Below are 14,607 nucleotides of genomic sequence, written 5' to 3' on the forward strand. Positions count from 1 at the left end.
CTCTTCAGAATTAGTCATTTAAAAGTGGGCGGTTTTATGTGCATTTGTACCAATTTCTGGACCTGAGATTTGGATAGAGTAGAAAGCAAATTAACACTGGAATATGGTTGTTCCTAATTTAGTGCATCATTGAGTCTCACGTTTCCTGCTCTGTGGGTTTCTGCTATGTAAATATTGCAGTGGTGATGCACAATCTGTCTCCACTTTGTGCCAGTAATACTTAAATTAGGTGTCGCCGGAAGGAAGATTTTATGCCAGTTGCAGCATTGTCAGTTAATTATCTTAAAGGTTATTTGCTATAATCCAGTTTGCCTCTTTTTTAGAGGAAAGAAAAAAGTTGCATCTGTAAATCTGTTTCTACTAGTTAATAGCTAAAGCTGACCCTGGTACTTCTATGAGGGATGAAGTTGTGGTACTGGCAATAGAAGGTTGCTTACCAAGAGAAAGACCACTGAAAATTTATTAAGGGGCTAATTTTTAAACAAGCAGAAAATACTCTGTAACCCTGTTTCTTCTGTAGTGAAACTGTAGCATGAATTTGACAAGTATCTCTTCTTGCATTTTATACTACCAGATCATAAGGCTTTAAAATCTGAGAGACTTAGGGAAGTGGGTGACAACATGAAATCCTTCATTTTTTGGCCTTGTTCTCTTTCTCTCCTCCAGTGCCAACCCTGGGATTCAGCAACACACACACACACACACACACACACACACACACACACACACACAAATGCCAGAAGTTGAACTATGCTAAAAAATGGAAAAAAACTAGCTTCAGTCTGCCTTCCACCTCCTGGTTCTATGATAGGTGGCAGCAATTTATTTTCAGATGGAGGGACATCCATCTCTGGTTACCTGCTTGTGCTTCCTGGAGAACTATTTTTATTTTGGTAGTTAATTTGTTTTATTTCTGCCTCTCATTCAGCTCCCCCAGCCCTCATTCAGTTCCCATGAGAATCCAGTGTAGACTTGAACACATCCTGTAAAACTCATGCATACAAAATAATTTTTATCACTCTGTCCTCTCTCGCTCATATATGCCTGCCTGTGCACACACGCACACTTGCGAAATGGGTTTTGGTATAACTGGTGCGTACCTCATGCCAGTGCAGAAGTACTCAAAGGGATAAATACGTTCTCCCGAAATAATAAGCTGGGGTAAGCTGTTGACCTTAAAAAATGACAAAACCAGCAGATCCCCAATCTGGGCTTGCAATAAGCGCATCAACAGTCTGTGTTTGTGTGGTGCTGGATGCCAAGGAATGAGGCCACCAGGCATGGGAAGGAAAGACTGGGTAGTGGGAGAGGTGAACCTAAATTTCATTTTTAGGAAACACAGTCCAAACTAGAAACACACTATTGAACTGGCATTTAAGCAACCTGAATGATGAAAACAACACTTTTCCTTTGTGTTTGGAAAGTGCTGTTCCTGGGGAAAATTGTCCCAACCTGTTCAAGCCTTTTGATGATAGCAATGCTTGAATGTGAGCGATTATAAAACGTTTTTAATCAGAAGCTCTATCTTGTTGGGGCATAAGCTTTCATAACAGTGTGGCAGGATCTATTTTCTTCGGAAAAAAAAATCATAGAAATTAGAGTAGGGTGGAGAGGAGAAACAATTAGGTCATCTTTACCCTGCCCCGAAAGTGTAGGTTTATTCCTTACTCCACATTCTCTGGTTCTTTGTCCAGTCCAGGTTTGAATGACTCAAGTAATAGGGCTTCCAGTTGAGGCGCATGGCTATTTTATCCAGTTAGCATATTTTTTTTTCATTTTGCCTATACATTGGTTGGTCACAAGAATTGGGTCTGCAGGTAGGTGACTCACCGTCTTGAGGGGATCTTAGGGTTTAAATAATGTGGGTTCAGTTTACAAAGACTTGGTATAAATAGGTTGTTCTATAGAAAATATTGCTCCTAGCCAACAGCTAATCTGTTTCATTTCAAAGGTGAATTACTAAAGAAAGAATAGGAAATCTGTTTTACTGAGTCAGTCTAGAACACAGGTAACTCAAAGAAAGGAAAACTGGGGAGCTGTGTCCTAGTGAAGTCCTCCCTATCCATCCACCCCCAAAAAATCCAACATCAAAAGAAAAAACCCTTTTTTTCCTCTGCCAATGAACTTCTTTTTCTGGCAGTGCTTTGAAATGGAATCATCCTGATAAAGCAAAATAACAATTTCCTCTTCTCTTCTTCTTTCTGCTCCCATCTCAAATTATATTCTGCTCAAAGATCAGAATTATCTATGAAAATCACTCTGTTGATGATGGTATGTCTTTTGTGTTTTGTCTCTAGTGTTATTAATCAAGACTGAAAGTTCTCTTCTCTCCTCTCCCCACCACCAAAAAATAATAAAATCCTGGGAATTTGAATTATTAGATCATGGGCAGATAAATTGTTTTATTTCAGCTGGTAAGATCACAAGGTTTTTTGTTAGGCTTTTTGTTTTACTTTTTAATTGAAGTTGTAAGCAAATAAAGTTTGAGGCCCTTGGCTCAATCCTTAGCAAGCAACATTTTGAATTAAAAAATAATATTCAGCTCATATAATTTATAACAATTTGGCAGGTAGTCATAGTAGCCTTTGTCTGGAAAAGATTTGAATCTAGGCTACTCCAGGATATTTACAGAATAAAATCCTCAGCACAGTTGTACCCACTAGTAAGAATTAAGGACATCAGCTGGCATTAGAGAATTTTAAAGTTCACCTTTGTTTCTCTATATCTGTTAGGGAAGGTGAAAAATTCAATATGCTATCTATCACAATGAGGCTGATATTTTAACTTTCACAAGCTAAAATATTTGTATTCCATTTGTTATCAGTTGTGTGCTCTTTGTCCTTAATAATCCATTCTTTCTTGCTTGCTTCTTTCAAAGAGTCAGAGATAAGGGTTCAGTTTAAGGTATAGGTACCATTTGACTTTTTTTCCATTCCAAAGTCTTTCAGAAAATTATTTAATCCATAAAATGAAAATCCGCTGCTAATGTCTTTTGCTCATCATGTGTGATTTATGTTAAATTTACAAAAAAATTTTCCCAATAATTCGAGTCTATCTTGGCTCCTTACTAGATATTACTGAACTGCATCACACATTTTAAAATGGTTTGGGAAAAGGGGGAGGGGAACATATTTCATATGAAGATTTTTATCAAAAGTAAATATTTCCACTGTAGACTTTATCCAAAATAATAAAATGTTAATTATATTAGAAAATTATGTATTTTAACCTAAATTCTGCTTACTGAATAAGTGGGATTTTTCTAAAAGTTCTTTTAGCCATTGAGCATTTTAATGGATATAAAAAATACTTGGAAAAAAAGCCAAAGATTAATAAGTTTTAAAATACATAAATGTAAAATAAAATGTAGGTATAAAATCCTATATATATATATATATCATATCATTTTATAAAATCCTATAAGATGTATGCATATCTTAGATGTAGATATATCTTAGAAGTCTGATACAAACCAGATTGTTTCTCCTTCTATTTTTCATCATTTCCAAGGCAAATATAACAACTAAGTGGAAAATTTATCATTTTAAAATGATCATTCCCTCCTTTTATTTATAGAGGACATCACAGCACAAAGCTATATGATCACTTTTGAAACAGAGAGACTGAAGGGGAAAATATCAAAGAATAGAAATAACAGAATAGAATAGTATATATTATATAGTATATGATATAAATATGTATGTGTACATATATACAGCAACATACAACATAATTATTATTATTGCCAGTGACAGAATTTTACGTGGTTTGGTAAGGCACCCATATCCAAGTAGATAAGATACAGTAATTTGGGGATTCTTCTAGAATATCCTTCTCTATTATTTTAGTCTCTCTATTGTTCTATTATATGAGTCTGTTTTTAGCATTTCCCACCTTTGTCCTTCATGTTTATTTTATTCATTACTTCTGTTGCTTCTCACAGATATATTTAATGGCTTTCTTTGCCCTATTTATATATTTTGCAATTATTGCTTACAACATTTTAAGGAGTGAGAAGGTGTTAGGGAAGAGAAGGTGTTAATCATAGGATAGTTCAAGTTCTTTCAACACAGATAAATACTAACAAACCAAGGCATTGCCTAATCTAACTTAGTATGTCCTCACACAGACTTCCTCATCATTGAAAAGTTCTAATTTCACTCAGGGGAATGAAGTGAGATCAGTGAGTTATTGCAAAATAATAGAACTTACATAAATGAGCAAAATCTGTATAGGCATATAATTATGAACAAATCCTAACAGAGTGATGGTTCAGGCTAGGGGCATTTCTTCTTGTGAAATGGCGCTTCTCAGATAGAAAATACAAAAAATAAAATCTCACCCTGCTCCAAATTTTGAAAGCAAATGATTTACCTAGGTATCTGATTTAACATCACACACCTCTTATTTGCGTTTTCAAAAGCAGAGCTTAACTGAAGAAATAATGTGTTGTCCAGATGGCCTTATAGCGGGCTTACTGAGAGAACTCAGAATGTCCATCCAGCCAAAAAATATTGTTTCCATGCGTTCCCAAGCCAGCAATCCTACTACCTCTCTTCAGCTCAGATCAAAGAGATGAACTAAAGATTGGTATCTTTTTTGTCAACTGAAAAGAACTGTTTCCACTTAGAGACCATAGCACTACTATACAGCACCCATCCTTCCCCATCCCCCAAGACTCAGCTACCTTTGGTTGGAAGTCTGGATAATGAAATCAGAAACTGGCATTTCTTAGCAAAAGTGAAAGAGAGAGGGAAATAAATCTACTTTTGCAATGTTTTTACTAACTTCAGTTCCTCTCCACCCATTCTTTTTTTTTTAGAATTAGATGACAATATGAATTCCCCAACCATGATTATGATGATGTTTACTTCTAAACTGGTATTTCAATGACCAATTATAATTTTTGGTAAAAAATAAAATCCTGAAAGGCTAGTGCTATTTGTATTCAGCTTCATCCTGATTTGCGTTGACATGTGGTAGGATCAATAATATGGATGAGGGATACCTTTTTAGTTTTTTTCTCCGTATTTTGAAGAAACCTTAGAATGTTAGAGTTTTAAGACACCTTAGAGATCATCTCTTACAGGAATTCTTAACCATTTTTGTAATGGATCCACTCACTCCCAGGTGAGAGTTCAAAATATTCCTGAAACCTACAAAACCTACAACCACAAACCTACAAAATATAACAGTTATAAACAAGGGTTAAATAAGGTTAGGAATGCCAGGATATTTTTCCTTTTAATTATATACCATTTAAGAGGTGTCTGACAGCTAGGGGGCACAGTGGATAGAGTATCAGGCCTAGTCAGGAAGACCTGAGTTCAAATCCAGCCTGAGACACTTAGTATTTTTGTGACCCTGAGCATGTCACTTAACCCTCTTTGCCTCAGTTTCCTCATCTGTAAAATAAGCTGGAGAAGGAAATGGCAAACCACTACAGTATCTTTGCCAAGAAAACCCCAAATGGGGTCATGAAGAGTCAGACATAACTGAAAACGTCTAAACAACAACAACATAAGGTTCCCATAAAGATAAAAGAAAGGGAACATATGCCTTTGCAGTTTTCATTTACACACACACACACACACACACACACACACACACACCCCCTCCCTCCCTCTGATTCTATTAAACTAGTTCTCTCTCCTCTTACCCAGAGTCCATATTTGACCTTCTGCTTAAGGAACACTATAATATTGGAAAGAAAACTGATCCCAGAGTTATTAAATCTGGATCTGAAATACAACTCGGATACTTACTACCTCTGGAGCGATAGACAAGTCATTCTACCTCTGTATTCCCTCATCTTTAAAAAGAGGATAATAGCACTTTCTCTATTAGGACATGTTTCCTTTTCTGGAAATACTACTTTATGCAAGGCTTCCAGCCTTCAGGAGGAGGCAGGTCTTTCTCTCTGGCTCCTCTGGCAGATGGAGATGACCAGTAACATGCTTTGTTTCTGGGGAGAAAAACAGGATTTCAGTTTGTGACATTCCTAAACCTATATGGTTGGTTCTTTGCATTTTCATGTTTGAATTGCATTATTAGCATTTGTTAGGTGAGTGTATCAGGTTGTAGTCACCAACTCTCCAATTCAGTGTATGACTTTCACAAGCTCCAAAGTTCATATTTATATCTTCTTAAAACTAAAGTGTCCCAAATGAAATGGTTTTTTTCAGGTTATTGATAGAAAGGGGGAAAATGCCATTAGGAACCTGATGGGACAAATAAATGGATGCAGGTACAGAAAAAATATGGAGAGATATAGCTATAACTCAGCAGCTAAAGGGGCAAAGTGGACAGAGTGCTAGCCTTGGATTCAGGAAGACCTGGACTGGAATGATGCTGCCTCAGATGCTTACTAGCTGGTTGATCCTTGGGCAATCTATGTAACCCCTCTCAGTCTCATGTTTAAAATGGGAATGACAACAGTGCCTTCTTCACTGGGTTGTTGTGAGGATCGATGATATGTAATGCCCCTTGCACACTTTAAAGCATTATATAAATACTAGGTGCTGTCATTAGCTGGTATTACATAGATATAGATACCCAAAAGTTACCTACTTTTAACATTAGGTAGGTCACTGTAAAGATTTATTTCTATCTATAAATATAGAGGTAGCAGTAAATAAGTACAGATATAGCTGAAATGAATAACAACTCACATTTGTACATCACTTCAAAGTTTCCAAAGCACTTTGATCACAACAGTATTGTATGGTAGCTTCTTTTAAAATTGTACACATAGATATTGCTAGAGATAGAGCTACAGATACACACTGAAGCAACCTATCTATTTACTATGTACAGGTAGTACAGAAGATAGAATACTGGGTCTGAAATCAGAAAGACTCGAGTTCAAATCCAGCTAGCTGTATAAGTCACTTAACTTCTGTTTTACCCAATTCTCTCACCTGTAAAATGGGGATAATAGCAGCACCTACCTCCCCGGGTTGTTGTGAGGATAAAATGTGACAATATTTGTAAAGTGCTTTGCAAAACCTTAAAGTGTTATACAATGCTGACTGGTATTATTGTCATTATTATTCTGTTAGTACTAGACATAGTAACATCTAGATTTGGACTTATATCTCTACAGCTACCTGTAGATAAATGTCAGTAATTAATACTGCTATGTAATTTTAAAAGAAGGTACCTCACAAGACTTTCGTGATAAAGGTTCCTTTGGAAATCTCAAGGGTAAAGGGGGTATTGTTCATTTCCTCTATACCTGTTCATCCATATCTATATACAATTATCCCTTCCACATCACCAGGCTAGGGGCACAGCACCCCTGCAATCTGGAAAATCCACGTAAAATTTTTTGGCCCTCCCTTCATATCAGAGAAGAAGTTTGAATTATTGTGGTATTAAAAGATAAAATATGTTGATATATTATGCAATACTATACATATATTTTATGCATTTCTGAGTTTCTAAAGTTTTTCTGTGTCATCCACTGGCCTCTGTATGTCATCTGTGGCTTCTGTGAAACTCCGAAAAATTCCCATTTAATTTCTTATGCCGACCCAAGATGTATCGAAACCGCAGTGGGGAAGGTCATGGTGTAGAAAGTATAACTGTACATAGTAACATAGCTCCATCCGTACTGATCTTTCTACATAACTTTAAAAGCAGACTTTTCATTGAGATCTATATCTACACACATTAATTTGTAACATCATGTAACTTCTTCCCTTATATTAATATATCAAAACAGTAACATATATATCTATGGATAGAAACATGACTATACATATCATTTAAAAAGAAGATACTTCACCAGACTGTTGTGATTAAACTTACTCTGGAAACCTTGAAGTGCTAGACAAATATAGTTATCATTATTCATTTAATCTAGCCTACAAGGACAAGCTTGGAGGGGAGGTATTTTGGATTATATTCATAGCTGCAAAAAGACTTTGTGGCCTTAGAAGTCCTTAGCCACAGCACCCCAGAAGGGAGGTAGCAAACACAGAGCCCATGTCCAGATGTGGCCCAAACCAGATCAGAATGTAATTGAGAAGTAATAACAAAATAAATTAAAATACAATAAAACACAGATAACATTAACATGTGGTTTTCTAAGTCAATATACATCATCGATATGAGACAGTAATCTTTATGTATGATGTAGTGGCTTCCATCTCTATTTGCCTATTTGAATTTGACGCTTCCTCCCTAGAAGGCCCAAGATGAGACTATTATTCCATCAAAATAGGGATGTTTCTTTCTCTTTCTGTATTTTTCCTTTTTTTTCCAGATGAGTTCATTTTTACACCTCTGTCACTATGCTGGTTTCTCCCTCTCTTTATCTCCTCCTGTTTGTTTTTTCTTTTCTGTTTTTATCTGAGTATATCTTTTTTTGTCTTTTTTCTCTGTCTCTCTAATCATTTATCCAACTCACTGGACAAGATACTGTGGTAAGCACTGGAGATACAAAAACAAAATGAAAAATAGCCCTGAGAGAAATCAATATTATACTGTTATATTAATAACTAATTATTCATTGTGATCCACCCTTTTTCCTTCTATTTTCTAAAAAGGCCCAATTCCTGTTAAGGTTAATCAGTCTTTGAAGAACAGGGCTGATGCTAAGATTGCTTTTAGCCCTCAAGAAACATGATCATCAATTTTGGGCAGGACCCCACCCAACTAGAAGTCCTAATTTCTGTTTAGAGTATAAACAGAACCTAGTCTAGCTCATCGTCCTCTGGGGGAAGGAACCCTTGTCCTTGACCTCCTCCCTTAGAGTTTAGGGTGACCCAGCTCGTGAAGGAGAAAGCCAGCCAGAGAGGTCCAGATGGAAATGGCTTCCCCTGCCCAGATTGCTGGAGGCTGCTGAGTCTCATGATGAAGGTGCGCTCTTGCTGAAGACTTTTAACCCACCTCCTCATTAAATGTCCACCAATTAAAGTTGATTTTCACTTGTCAGGGGAATTCCCTTTCAAAAAATATTTAAAGCATTTCAGGGTCTCCCTTGGCATCTTTGGTTACCAAGAGAAACCACTGACCATCAATTTATTGATTGCTGGCTAGCCTAATTAATAAATTGATTATTAATTACCCAGAAACTCTGTCTCTTGGGGTTTTCATTCATCTTGACCCCTGCCCCAAAGAATCAATATTTTACTGGAGGGATAACCACATTAAACAGATAAATATGCTGATGATTTTCATATCTAACTTCCCTGCCCCAGTCTCTCTCCTGACTTCCAATCTTGTATGTCCAGCTGCTTTTCAATCATCTCAAACTAAATGTCCGGTAGACATCTTAAACTCATTATGTGCAAAAGAGAACTCATTATATTTTTTCCCCTAAACTCTCCTCCTTCTACCTTCCCTGTTAGTATAGTGGGCAACACCATCTCCCAGTCTCACAGACTTGTAACCTAGGAGTCATCCTGGATTCCTCACTATCTCTCCCTGACTGCCCTCCCAAGTGTTGCCCAGGCCTGCCGGTTTCACCTTTGCAACATCTCTCTAATATGCCTCCTTTTCTCCTCTGACACTGCCACCACTCTAGCTCAAGCCTTCATCGCCTCATGCTCTGATTGTTGCAACAGCCTACTGGAGAGTCTGCCTGCGTCAAGTCTCTCCAATCCATTCTCCATCAACCACTAAAGTAATTTTCCTAAAATGTAGGTTGATCACATCTGTGTGTGTCTCTCTCTCTCTCTCTCACACACACACACACACACACACACACACACCATTCAATAAACTCCAATGGCTTCCTATTGTCTCCAAGAACAAACCCCAGAACGCTCTATTTGAATTTTAAAGCCCTTCATAATCAAGCCCACTCCTACCTTTCCAGTCTTCTCACACCTTATTCCCCAACACTTACTGTTTCATCCAGTGACACTGGCCTTCTGACTGTTCCCACAAACGAGACACTCAATCACTTAGCTCTGGGCATTTTCTCTGGCTGGCTGTCCCACATGCCTGTAACATTCTCCCTCCTCCACTCCTGCTACTGACCTCCCTGGCTTCCTTTAAGACTCAACTAAAATCCCACCTTCTACAAAGAAGTCTTCCTCAAGCTCTCTTAATTCCAGTGCCCTCCCTCTGTGAATTATTTCCTATTTATCCTATACATGGTTTGCTTTGTATATAGCTGTTTGCGTGCTGTCTGCCCCATTAGACTGTAAGTTCTTTGAGGGCAGGGGCAGTCTTTTGCTTCTTTTGGTAGCCTCGTCATTTAGCACAGTGCCCAGTATATAGTAGCTGCTTAATAAATGTTTACTGAATGAACCTGATAATTTGAGGTAGAGGGAGAAATCATTAACAACTAAAGAAATAAAGAAAAGCTTCCTATAAGATGTGGCACAAAAGCCGAACCTTGAAACTGGGCATACTAAAAGGCAGAGGTGAGGAAAGAGGGAGGGGTGCTTTGTTCAGGCACAGGGGACACTGAGGCAGGTCTTAGAATACTAAGTTCAGGGAAATTCCTCCTTTCATTCTGAATATATCTCTCCTTCCTCTCCTATCCAGCAAGCTTTCCTTTATAAGAAAGTTTTTTTTTAAATGGTTCAGCAAAACCTATACATCAGTCATGTGTGAAGGCACATACAACATTCTGCACCCATAATTCCCCACCTGTCCAACAACAACAAAAAAAAGAGTTGGATTTTCTTATCCCTTCTCCCCAGGCGAGCTCAGTCATTATAATTACAGAGCATTCAGTTCTATTCTTCTTTCTGGTAGTGATTGTGTGTATGTGTGTGTGAACATAATATAAATGTCATATAATATGTATGTATGTATGTATATATACACATATGTATAGTTTTCCTAGTTCTGTTGATTTTACTCTTCATTTCATGTAAGTTTTCAATGTTTCTATGAATTTCTCATATCTGACATTTCTTATGATACAGTAATATTCAACTTCATTCAAGTACCACAGTTTATTCAGTCATTCCACAACTTGTTTCCTATTTTTTCCAGTTCTTTTCTACAACAAAAAGTGGGGCTATGAATATCTTGATACATACATGGGACGCTCTCTGTCTTTGACCTCTTTGGATTATATGCCTAATAGTGGTGTCTCTAATGGTATCTGGACATTTTATCCACTTTTTTCCCCACATAATTCTAAATCATCGTCCACATTTATTGGATTAATACAAGCTCCACTAACCGTGTATTAGCGACCTCCTGTAGCCCTTCCAACTTTCTGACTATTTCCAGATTTGCTCATCTTTACTGTTTTTAATTCTAAAAGTACGCGAGTAGAACATGTTTCTCTATCTCTGCCTCTCTCTCTTTTTATCTATCTCTCTGTTTCTGTACTGTCTGTGTCTTACACACACAGAGATGCATGCATTTTTTCAAAGGTCAATTGCTTTTTACTTGTGCACTCTAAATTGATATCCCCTTCCCCACTTTAGGGAACTGGTAGCTCTCAAAAGAAAAAAAAAAGTTTCTTACCTAAAGAGAATGAAACATATCCTCATTCCCTTTGTATCTACCTGTAGCATCTAGTATATTAACATTAAAAAAGTATGTGTTGAATAATTACTGTTTTACTGACTCATAAAGTCCTGACAGGCAGAAAATTTTGAAGTGATTAGGTGCCCTCTTTGAAGAATGACGCTTTCATCAGGACATGTTATTAACTGACCTGACCTTTTGCCATCTTCTTCTGAAACTAAAGAAGACGTGTGACATTTCTGATCAGTTTTAATTGGGAAATGTCAGCATCAGTAAACTGAGGAAATCTTACTGAGTTCAAAGGAATTTCTATCCAATTATAGTCCCTATGTGTCTCACATATAAACAACTATATATCTCACAGAACCAAATATGTCAATGTATAATAAAGGTTCAGGGACTTGTTGCAATAATCCACATAGTTTTCACAAAAAAAAACCATGAGATTGATATTGAAGGAGGGAGCACCTGCATTAGAGAAATCACAGTTCTACCCAAGTTTTACAAGATTTAAAAAATTGGTTTCTAGATAGTAAGGATTTGTGAGAAATAATCACAAAATATTTGCCAGTGTATGTCACCTTTAGATTTTAATATATGGAATTTTCATCATTTACTATGATAGCATTCCATTGACTGTCTTTCACATAATGTTCAGGATTTTCCTGAAGCTTTAAATTGAATTCAACAAACATCAATGTTATACCTATTATGTGCAAGATACTACCAAAATTAAAAGGAAGACAGCTCCTTCCCTCCAGAGGCTTACATTAAAAACCAGAGCTTACCTGCTTCTACAAAAACCTTCAGAGATTCCCCAAAATTTTGTTTGTAATAGACAATTTCTCCTATTGATCACATTTCTCAGGTATCCATTCACTCAATAAACAATTTTGAGTGTAGGAATAGAAACAAGGGAAGGAATACATGCAAAAAATCATTGCAGAGGTCATTTCATAGATGAAGTTAGTAGGGCTTGGCAGCTTATTGGATAGGAGAGTTGAGGGAAAGAAAGGAGTAAGGCTGACTTTGAATTTTAAGCCTTCATGACTAGAAAAGGATGACCCCTCAGAAATGCAGACATCAGGGAAAAGCATATTTTGGAGCAGAGATGATATGCTCAGTTTTTATACCTTGAATCTGAAGTATTGATGGAACAAGGATCAAGACATCCCATGAGCAGCTAAAAAACAGAGAACTGAGTCTTGGCAAAGAGGTTCGGGCTAGATCCATAGATCTGTGACTCATTCGCATAAAAGTGATAGTTGAGTTTGTGGAAATGTATTGCCTTGGGAAAAGTGCATACAGGAAGAGGAAACAGCCAAATATAGTTACGTGGGGAATATCTCCATTTAGGATATGGGAGAAGTCAGAGAGGGAAAGGTTGGAGAGACAGGAGGGAAATTAGGGGAGTTAACAAAAGGCAGAAGGGAATGGTCAACATTGTCATATTCAGTGGAGAGGTCAAGAAAGGTGAGTACTAAAAAGAAGGCCAATGGATTAATATATTGATTAGATGTCATTCATAGAATCATAGAAAAGACTTAAGAGGTCATCAGGTCCCACCCCGTCATTTTATAGATAAGGAAACAGAGGTTCAAAAAAAGTCATTGACTTGCCCAAGATCTCATAGCTAGTGGGTATCTGAGGTGAGATTGGGTCTTCCAAACTACAAGTATCCAGTACTCCATTCACTACAATGGGGCAACTAGATGGTGCAGTGGATAGAGCACCAGGCCTGGAGTCAGGAAGAATCATCTCCATGAGCTCAAATCTGGCCTCAGGCACTTACTAGCTGTGTGACTCTGTGTGTCATTTAACCCTGTTTGCCTCAGTTTGCTCATCTGTAAAATGAACTGGAGGAGGAAATGGCAAACCCCTCCAGTATCTTCCCAAGAAAACCCCAAATGGGGTCATGAAGAGTCACACACGACTGAACAACAACAAATCCACTGTAATGGATTGCCTCCCATATTCAAGAGAACAGTTTCTATATAGGCAGAATGATACAGTAAGAATTTTGGCAAGTGCTTTACTTACTTTATTTCATTTGATATTCACAATAACCCTGTGAGGTAAGTGCTTTTTGATCCTCATTTTACAAATGAAAAAACAGGGTGAAAAAGGTTTGGAGATTGATGATGATGGTGGTGATGGTGATGATGGTGATGGTGATGGTGGTGGTGATGGTGATGATGGTGATGGTGGTGGTGATGGTGGTGATGATGGTGATGATGGTGATGGTGATGGTGATGGTGGTGATGGTGATGATGGTGATGGTGGTGGTGATGATGGTGATGGTGATGATGGTGGTGATGATGATGGTGGTGATGGTGGTGATGATGGTGATGTGGTGATGGTGGTGATGGTGATGATGGTGATGGTGATGGTGGTGATGATGGTGATGATGTTGATTGTGATGGTGGTGATGATGGTGGTGATGGTGGTGATGATGATGATGATGATGGTGATGGTGGTGGTGATGGTGGTGATGGTGATGACGGTGATTGTGATGGTGGTGATGGTGGTGGTGATGATGGTGATTGTGGTGATGGTGATGGTGATGGTGGTGATAATGATGATAGCATTTATGTTCACTTTAAGGTTTGCAAAGCACTATACAAATATATCTCATTTTATCTTCCCAATAAACCTTGGAGGTAGGTGTTATGTCTCCATTTTACAGATGAGGAAACTGAGGCTGAGAGAGATTACAGGTTACTTGCCCATAGCTAGTAAATGTCCTGAGGCTGCATTAGAATTCAGGTCTTCCTTATTCTACCCAATTGAGTCACAGAATCATAGACTTAAGTGCTGGAAGGGACCATCAAGGCCATCGAGCCTGGCTGTTCTTCCAATTTCCAGTCATCTGGGAATCTAATTACTGTCTTCTCTAAACTGTTTCTTTTTTATCTTCTAAAATTATAAAACACATTCATTGAAACAGCATTCATCCTTCTCCTGTCCCCCTCACATGTAGTTTCTTTTAAGACAATTTAGAATATGATTTTAAAGAGTCTAATGGCTAGACTATCATTTTATTAAGGGGATTTGTTCTGTGAAGTTTGGATTCAGCCAAAGGGCCACACTTGAGGATCTTGAGGGCCTCGAGGCCATAGGTTCCCTACCCCTGGTCTAGCCTGAAAGCAGGAGACCATCATA

The 14,607-nt window shown here is 37.7% G+C and overlaps 1 protein-coding gene across 2 annotated transcripts in view; it reads left to right on the forward strand.

Annotated features, from left to right (window-relative positions):
- Positions 1-14,607, forward strand: part of CLYBL (citramalyl-CoA lyase) — a 363,153-nt gene that overhangs the window by 335,279 nt on the left and 13,267 nt on the right. The window lies entirely within an intron of this gene.

The sequence above is a fragment of the Trichosurus vulpecula genome, chromosome 4 (assembly GCF_011100635.1).
Source record: "Trichosurus vulpecula isolate mTriVul1 chromosome 4, mTriVul1.pri, whole genome shotgun sequence".
NCBI classification, from domain to species: Eukaryota; Metazoa; Chordata; class Mammalia; order Diprotodontia; family Phalangeridae; genus Trichosurus; species Trichosurus vulpecula.